Raw genomic sequence first — 9,808 nt, forward strand, 5'->3', positions numbered from 1 at the left:
TATTTGAGGAGGCCTTGACCCAATCTTTGGCCCACAAAAGCAATCAATACATCCTAGCAATTTTTTTTTATTCTCACTAAATAGTTGGAGAGATGAGGCACTCCATTATACCAAGGGGGTAGCCTCATCATCAAGCACTCACCAATGACGGGTGGGTGTGGGGTAGAGAGAAAAAGAGAGATGAATAGAGAGCAGCTGAAAGGAGACTCTAGCCTGATATTGGGAGCAAACAGAATTTTCCAACAACAGAGGAAGCCGGAACACAGAGCCAGAACAAAGGAAGTATGCTAGAGCAGGCTGGGGCTTGTCACTGGAGAGGTGGATGAGGACAGACCAAGGATGGCCTCACCATGTGGGCAGAAAAGCAGGTAAGATTCCCAGCAAGCTCCATCTGGCAGCCACGTAGGTCTCCATGTGAATTAACTAATCCCCACAGGCTCCAACCTTACACCAAGCTGGCCAAGTGTGCAAAAACAATGTGGATGAGTAGTGGAGTGGCGCCAGGTGGCCGTCTGGGGGCAGAGGGGCTATTGCAGGGAACTGGGGATGACAGCAAACTAAGAAAGGATGGATCTGAAGAGGAGTAGAAAGAGCAAAACATGGCGGCCAACCTGGATATGTCAGATGTGGGGCCCAGGGAGCTTGTAGGAACTCTGGGGTTTTGAGCTCAGATAGGTGGCATTGCCAGTTGACTCCCATCATCTTCAATGGTCTCTGAGGAGGGCATTTCCTCAGTCCCTTGCCTTCCCACTCAACAGAGGGACAGGCGGCAAGTTGCTCTGGCTAAGTCTCTGAAGTCACAATGGGTGTGAACAAAGAGGGATCCTGAGCTCTGTCCAGAGCACATCATCAATCCCATGCAGCCCTCTTCAAAAGACTGCTAATGTGCTGCTTCTCAGTCACTGCATGTTCCCACTGGCTCTTGTTTTGTTTCTCTACTGCTGGAAAATGAGAGGTTTCAGTGGAAGATGAAAAATTATCCTTTATTTTGTTTCTGTGTTTGAATACCTTCCACTTCTCTGTAAATTGAAGGGTGTATTTTTGTACTCCATTTAATGCTTGGCTAACAGAACCAGAGAATCAAAAATTAGTCAAGGGCCCAGGAAGACTGATGAAGCTTGATGTGAGGCATCTCCAAACTGTTTCACTCCTCATGAAAACCAGGGTTCACCCCAAACCCAGGTGGGCCAGCCAGTACCTTTTCTCCTCTCCCTCCCTCTCAGTGTAATCCCCACCTCCCTTACCACTTGTGTGCATGTGCGTGCACGTGGATGTGTGTGTGCATGTTCACTGCAATACTGACCAATCTTATAAGCATTCCAGACACATACTGCAGTTAAACAACCAGGAATCATCTCTGGAAATACAGGCCAGAAGTGATCCTGTAAGAGCTGTAAACTGAATAGCTGAGGGACCTGGGAGAACCAAGAGTCATTCACATTTTGATTTCCCCCTTATTTTTTCTCCTTATTTGGAAACATTCAGGTGCAACATAAATATAAGCAAGAACAGACTGAGCGGACGGTGGAGTGAGGACCAGCTGGGTTCATCGCCCTGAGAGGTAGGTGCAGCCCTGGGCCCAGGCAAGAAGGTCCTGGTGATGCCTGATGGCCATGGTGCAGCCACACGGTAATGCAGCCTCAGCCTTGCTCCGCCTCATCTACCAACCCCAGGGAGCACTGGACACTTACCTGCACGTCTGTGAAAACACAGATCTCATTAAGTTAGTCTATGCTGAGAGGGTGACCGCTGGTCATCGGGTTCTAATCACCACAATACAACCTTGGTAAATGTTTGCCAATTCAGCTCAGGGATGTGGTGAATCGTGTCTACTTTGGACACGCAGAAGGGGATCCTAGAACACTGGCTGCAAGTGAAACACCATCTGCTTTCATGAAGTTTCAGTAATGATTCTCAGGATATGCTACTGTGGCTCCAACAAATAAGTCACACTGAAGAAAGAGGCACTTTCCTTGGGAAGCTGAGCTGCCCTTGAGGCTTCACCATGGCCTGTAAAACTCTGCACATCCCACCAACCACTCTGGCCTCTTGGCTGCTCCTTCCTGACCTGAGACCTGGCCACTGAGTTTCAGGTCCTCCCTCAAACGGCACTCTTATTCTCTGGGGGCTTTGCTCCTGGGATTCTCTCTGCTCTGAACACCCTTCCCACACCTGGCCCTGCCTTCCCTGATCCTGCCAGGTCAACCTCTTCTGTTCTCCAGTAGATGCCCCATCCATGGGAAAGGTGTCTTGACTGCCCTGCCTGAACTGGACACCCCTGTGTACTCTTATAGTGTGTGTCATACTGTACTGGGACACTATATCACATATGCTCTGTCATGTGACCACTGCATTCTCAGCACCCATGGCTGGCCCCGACACATTTCTCGGTCAACACCTGTTGGTACGATTTCATCAGGGGATGGCACAGGGATGGTACAGAGACACTGGTGACCCTACTCCCACCTGGCTCTCTGGTAAGCCCAGGCTGCCACATCCCAGGCAACAGCTCCTTTTGTCCACTTGGCTCATTTCAACTCAGGTGACGTGACACCCAGCAACTGGGTGAGTTAGCCTAGCAGGGAACGTCACCTTCCACCTTACAAGTGAGCAAACTGAGGCATCTGGGTGGCTCAGTCGGTTGAGCATCCGACTTCAGCTCAGGTCATGATCTCACGGTTTGTGGGTTCGAGCACCGCGACAGGCTCTGTGCTGACAGCCAGCTCAGAGCCTGGAGTCTGTTTCGGATTCTGTGTCCCCCTCTCTCTCTGAACCGCCCCTGCTCACGCTGTCTCTCTCTCTCAGAAATAAATAAAAACATTTTTAAAAATGAGCAAACGGAGACGTCTAGAAAACACTGTTCTCTTTCTTTGGACACAGAGCAGGATGATATACTCCACCCATCCTTGCCATTAGATGCATTAAGTCCTCTCAGTCAGAATGTGCATGCTGGATAGAATGCCTCCTCGGGGTCTGGCTGATGAGAACCTCCCAGAGCCATGTCTCCATGCTGCTGCTGGGGCTGGCTGGCCCACCGATACCCAGGGCAATCTGGGAAACTGCTGTCAGCCCACGTCCTTGAATGACCACATGGAGGACAACTACTTTAACAACCTGAATACTTGTCCAGAACCGTTCCTGGAGCAAGAAGTAAACTTCTATTGTGTTGAGGCACTGAAATTTTGGAGCCCATGTGTAACTGTAACCCACCTACCCTAATAAACACCTTGAGGCTTGGAAAAGATAAATAACTTGTCCAAAATATCAACAACCAAAGCCAGAACCAGAATCTATGTTTTAATTATGAATTTACACAAGTCTGTGCTGAACTAGCATTCATCCAAGGATCTCTCACTCAACTGTCTCCTTTTTGCCTTTTCCACAAGACACGGGCTACCAAGAACCTGTCAAGTGCCAAACCTAGTACATAGCAAGCAGGCTGTCAATATTTTATTTAGCCCACACTATGTGCCAGGGTCCCAACTAAGATTTTTTATTTATTTTTAATTTTTTTAACATTTATTTATTTCTGAGAGACAGAGCACTAGTGGGGGAAGAGCAAAGGGAGAGGAAGACAGAGACAGAATCTGAAGCAGGCTCCAGGTTCCGAGCTAGCTGTCAACACACAGCTGCATGGAGCTTGAACTCATGAACTGCGAGATCATAACCTGAGCTGAAGTAGGACGCTTAACTGACTGAGCCCCCCAGGTGCCCCATCTAAGGTTTTTATGAACTTTCACTTAATTCTCTTAACTTCATGAGACCCATTTCATTATTATCTCACTGTACAGATGAAGAAACAGGCAACAGTGTGTCCCTAGTGTCCAGCCAACCACGGGGACACCCTGCAACGCAGTCAAAGCATCTCCAGTGCTGAATCCCCTGGAAGCCCAGCAAACAGCAAAGCTCTGCTTCACTGGAGATTCTCTTCTTCAGAGTTGCTGGTTCAGATCTCTGCTGAATGCTTTTCTGTACAACACTATTCATCTATAATAACATTCATTTTCTATAGAAAAGGCACAGAAAGCAGGAAAGTGGGGTTTTTCTGTGCAGCAGTGCCCCAAACATGAAACCAAACCATGACAAAGAGACACCGGCTTTCTGTAACCGTTCCTCTTTTCTAAGGCAGCATCTCCAGCCTTTGCGGTGTGACACCCAATTTGCTGGTTTGGATTCTATGGCTCTCTCTTCCTACCCTCCTCCAAACTCAGCTAAAACTGCTGTATCCTGCATTTTTGTTTTTCATTTGAAGCAGACGGTTTGAGAATTCTGTGCCAGCCTTTGAGACAACCAGAGGCACCCTGGGGTGCTGTAAAACCAAGGGTGGGAACCACTGATCTAACAAAGAAAAAAGGTTCAGGGAAAACTAGCGTATCAGCATCTCCCAAAACTGCAGCATGATCCACAGAATGCTGCCGCCCAAGTGCAGGCACTGCTCACACTCGATTTCAAGGTTAGAGCAGGTTAAAAACACCTTGCAGGAGTCCCAGCTCCCCGCTCTGCTCCCTGCCCTTCACTCGCTGTTAAGACATCTCCCACAGCAGTTCCCAGGGCCACCTGTAATCTTGAGTCACACAACATGTATTTCTGTACTAGCAATAGCACCTTCAAGAGAGAGGTAGGTAAACAGCACAAGTAAAGCAAAAATATCATCCCTGGCTTCAAGGAGCTGGTAGTCTAGGCAAGAAGATAAGACACGCATTGTTTGCCTCTCATGTGTCACAGAGAAGATCTAAGTGTAAATAGAAACAGAATCCCATTTTCTCCTCTTAGAATTTGCTGTGTGTCTAGGCTGCTATTAGGTGGACCAACAGTTAGGGGCCCTACCTCGACCACAGTAACTCTGTAAGGCCCCAAATATACCAGACATCTTGACAGAGAAAGGGCAAGTAGCCCCATGTTAGTAGCTGAACTCAGGCCCAACACCCTAGCCTGCAGATCTGGCAAGATGAGCTGGACCAGAGATACAGACTGAAGCAAGCCTATGTGGAGTCTGTGTGTTTCAAACATGAACACACAAACTCTGGTCTGGAATCTTGCCAAACTTGGTTGGGCTTCAAAGAGCAAGGACACAAAAGCAGGGCTTGCCGCTGTCCCCCGTGCATGGGCCGGGACCACAGCAGGCAGCGTCCAGACCTGGGACATGAACCTAGAGACAAAACTGTACCCTGGGGGCTGGGGAGGGGGGCCATTGACAGCTTCTTCACCAGAGTGTTAATCCCGAAAAAGGATGGGCTGCCTCCAGCCCGACTGACCACCTCCTAAGGTCTCTTTGGAGACCAATGATGTGACTTTGTCTTCACACTGCTGCTTTCAACATTTCTCCATCAAAATCTTAACAATCTTCTGATTGACACATTTCCATACACCAATTGTTATAAGGCACCCATTTGGGAGAAAGTACAGTCCCTTGCCTCCCAGTACCACCAAGAGAGGCATGAGAGGAGGGTGGGGTGGCTGGGGCGTGGACCTCAGTGGTCACCTGATAAGAGAGGGGCCCACATCGCAAACCTGAGATTCATTCCTACCAGGCACTCAGGATGCTTTGAACGTCCTGCTTGTGCTGATGAAGATCAGCTGGGAAGGCCCCGGGCTTAGCTGGTGTGGTGTGGACCTCCCCGTACAGAAACCCAGCCCTTCCAGGATGAACTAGTTACCTGAAAGGATGTAGTTCCAAGTAGGTCTCTCAAATCTGGGGACTGTATGGTGACGGAATGAGCATCTAATCATTTTACAGTAGTTCCCTATTACCTGTTGTTTCACTTTCCATGGTTTTAGTTGCTCACAGCCAACTATGTCTGGAAGCACATCATCTTCCTTATGACTTATGATCAGTAGGTCAACAGCAGGTGGATGTTATATCACACGCCCGCATCATACATCTCACTCCATCTCATCACCGTAGGCGTTTTAATATCTCACATGATCATGAGGGCGAGTGCAACACAATAAGGTATTGTGAGAGAGAGAAACTACATTCACACAACATTTATTACTATATGTTGTTGTAACTGTTCTATTTTACTCTTAGTTACTAAGTTATTTGCTTACCGTGTCTAATTTATACATTAAACTTTATCTCAGGTGTGTGTGTGTGTGTGTGTGTGTGTGTGTGTGTATGAAAACACACAGTATATACAGGGGTTCAGTACTACCTGTGGTTCCAGACATCCACCGGGGGTGTTGGAACATACTCCCTACAGATAAGGGGGGGATTACCGTATTTGCTAAGATTTGGAGCTATGACCTGAAATAAATCTGTATGAAATGAGAAAACAGAGAAAGATGATCCTTTTCGAATTGCCACTCAAGGTTTAGTTTACAAAATCACAGGTTAGTGACAGGAATGGCAATCATCAGGTTCCTCGGTCACAGACATGTTCCCAAACAAATGATATTAACAAGTATTCTACTGAGCTTGTTGCTGGCAGCTATCATGCCAATATGTAGCACTGCAATGATCTGTATCCTTTTATCGTGGCAAGAAAAACCAAGAACACAGCAGGGCAGGGAGCTCACCCAGGGAGTGGCCCATCATCTGGCTCTGTGGCAGACAATTGCCCCCAAAGATGTCCACACCTAATTCCCAGGACCTGTGTACATGTTCCCTTACACAGCAAAGGGGACTTTGCAGATGTGATTAAGGTAAAGATTTTGGGAACAACTATCTGGGTGGGGCCATTGTCATCACCAAGGTCCTTATAAGGAAAAGGCAGGATGGTCAGACTCTGGAGATGTTACAAGGGAAACAAGGTCACAGTGATGTAGGGCCACATGCCAAGAAAGCAAGTAGCTTCAAAAAGCTAGAAAATGCAAGCAAACAGATTCTCTTCTAGAGCTTCTAGAAGGAAGCCCTGTCTTGCTCTTGTTTGAGGCCACACAAACCAACCATTTTAACTCCCAGGAATCTGCAGTCACTACAAACCATCTGACACAATACCACCTCCACACGTTATGTTTTATAAATTCAAAGCAGAGAAAATTCTATGCAATATCATCTCCATGTCTGATCTTGAGTAGAAACAGCCTTTGTGGACATGGAGTCATGTGGCTAAGCATCCACTATAACGTGACTAGGGAGGCGGATGTTCTAGTTATAACACCCAATGTTCTGCTCAGTAAAGAGCTCCCGAGGAAGACCTTACTAGAAAGAACTGGGTGCCCTAGCTCCACTCCATGAACCACTCATAAACAGGACTCTGGGCTTCAGAGGAACGGCTCTGACATTAAGCCTTATCTATCTTCTAGGGGCTTCTGATTCTCTCAACACAAGAGGGCAAAAGTACACATTGCATGGCAAACATAGCTGCTCTTGCTCTGATGACCGAGGTCAGGGCCTTCATTAACAACACTGACGGAGGCAATATTATCTGCAGACATGCTGGCTCAGAGAGGCTGGTCACAGGTGGGCTGGCCAGCCAGCCCCCTAGAGCACGAAGCCTGATTCTGCCTTTTGGTCAAAGGCCCTGGAGCAAACCAGCCATCCGAGGCCAACATGCACCCAGTGTGGTTGGCCCCCACCCCCACCAGGAACAAAGCCTGCAAACCTCATCTCATGTTGTGAAACTTCCAGGATATGGCTCCAAGGACTTCCTGCTCAGCAGGCATCTGAGGACCAAGGAGTTAATATAGGAAATGAGAGAGTCTAGAAGGCTTCATCATGGATATAAGTTACCAAAAATAATGTGGTCATGATAAGGCTTGACACTTTCATTTTAGCTCAGTGAAACTGATTTTAGACTTCTGACTTTCACAACTGTAACAATAAATATAAGTTGTTCTAAGCCACCCAATTGATGGCAATTTGTTACAGCAGCAATAGGAAACGAACACACATACAATTCCCTCCACCCTCCTGTGGGCAGGACAGACACGTAGCAAAGCCCGCTGAGGAGCAACTGACCTACATCCTCACCTTCAAGTCACATCAGAGATGCATCTCCCTGGGGTGACTCTGAGCCTACCCCAGAGCAGACTGACTGAGATCCTAGATGAGGAAGAGGGGGTGGCAGATTCAGCCCCTGAGGAACCTTCAATCTGTACCACCACTTTTCCCTGCTCCCTGGCTTCAGTTTGCTGGCTGCCCCCACCCCAGCCAGTTCTCTCCTCCCATTGCAGGGGGAGCGGCCTGCCTGGGGTAACACAGCTACGCCCCCTCACCCACACTTCTTTAATGAAAACACAAGCCAGACCAAGTCACCTTGGAAGACAAACTACTTTTTTGAAAAACCAAAAAAAAAAAAATAAATAAATTAAAAACTAAAATCTCCTATAAAATAGGAGTCTATGTGTTCAAGTTAAGAAATCATCCTGAACTCTTGGATGCAAATTATTTTTTATATCACCTGGGTTTTAGAAAAGGTCAGTCAGTAAGCCCTTTGCCATTTCCTCCGGCCAAGTACTGCTCTACTGTCTGCAATTTAGTCCTAACTGAGACAGGTCCAGGCAGGGGAAGGACCAAGCCCAGGATCAGTTGCAAGGAAAATTGATTGTTGATCTTGTCTAACACACTTAACTACAGTAACAAGTTCCTCATATGGTGATCAATGTCTTCTCCTTGGCATATTGTTTTTATTCCTAGTGACAGAGTTCTGGAGAACTCTCATCCTCTGGGTATTCCTAACTACTATTCTTGTGTAGCCATTAAACCCAGATGCATAAGGTCCAGCTTTGAAAGAATAATGTGGTTGAAGAAAAACAGCCCCAAGGTCAAAAATAATTTTAACAAATAACACAATTGCTTTACTGCCTTTTTCCTAAAACAGTTATAGAGACACAAATTCATAATTTATGGTAACATTTGCTCACATCCGTTTTTGCTCCCACCTCCTTTCCCTCACACCACCGGCTGTCCCAGGCACTGCCCCCTACCTTAGCCTTAACCTCTGCACTCCCAGGTGCCCCGGCTTTTCTTCCATGCCATCTCCTCTTCACCCCTCTAGTACATGGATCAATCCACTTCTTTTTTTTTTAATGTTTGTTTATTTAGAGAGAGAAAATTGGGGAGGGTCAGAGAGAGAGAGACAGAATCTGAAGCAGGTTCCAGGCTCTGAGTTGTCAGCACAGAGCCCGACTCAGGGTTTGAACCCACGAGTGTGAGATCATGACCTGAGCTAAAGTCAGACGCTCAACCAACTGAGCCACCCAGGTGTCCCTCAATCCACTTAACGAGCAAGAAAGGAGAGCAGAGAGGCTAGAAACTGGGTTAGAAGTTATGGGATTTTCTTTGGTTGACTGAAAGAAGCGAAGGGGTAGCAAACCTCCTTGTATTAACGAGAATGTTACAATAGTTCATCTGACACATTACTGATATACAGACTGTGCTCCTCCAGGGCCAGGACATGCCTTATTCATCTTTCTTTCCCAGGACCAGACAGAGGGCTTCACACAGACAACAGATGCTTGGTAAATAAATATACACTGAAGGAAAAAGGAAAAAGTGAATGAAGGAAAGACCTGAGCACATGGCAGAACATGTTCTCCCCCTGCCCCCAGGCTCCGGTTGGCAGAAGATTTTATCCCCTTACACATGGAGTATATGTTTATCCTGGCAAGATACTGGACAATACAGAGTCATAAAGAAAAATTATCCAAGGTATCTATTTAGAAACAAAAATGTTGACTTTTTTGTTCTATTATACTTCTGTATTCTATATTTATCTTGGTTTTTTTTTTTTTTTTTGCAAACTATAATCCAACAGTACATACCCTTTTTATACCTTGTTATTTTCCCTCATAAGAATATATTGTCAACAGTTTTCTGTTTCAACAAACATACAGCAATGTTTTAAATAGATGCTTAGTATGT

At 46.6% G+C, this 9,808-nt stretch overlaps 1 long non-coding RNA gene across 2 annotated transcripts; it reads left to right on the forward strand.

Annotated features, from left to right (window-relative positions):
- The first annotated feature begins 862 nt into the window (after positions 1 to 862).
- On the forward strand, positions 863 to 9,567 carry LOC120224499. Of its 2 annotated transcripts, none has more exons than XR_005526582.1 (3): positions 863 to 1,182; positions 1,486 to 1,629; positions 9,368 to 9,567. It is a non-coding gene; the product is annotated as an uncharacterized LOC120224499 (long non-coding RNA). The 2 variants fall into 2 exon arrangements; XR_005526581.1 differs by having other exon boundaries at positions 1,486 to 1,561.
- Positions 9,568 to 9,808: the final 241 nt, after the last annotated feature.

Source organism: Hyaena hyaena, unplaced genomic scaffold, assembly GCF_003009895.1.
Source record: "Hyaena hyaena isolate Hyena2069 unplaced genomic scaffold, ASM300989v1 scaffold_1185, whole genome shotgun sequence".
Lineage (NCBI taxonomy): Eukaryota > Metazoa > Chordata > Mammalia > Carnivora > Hyaenidae > Hyaena > Hyaena hyaena.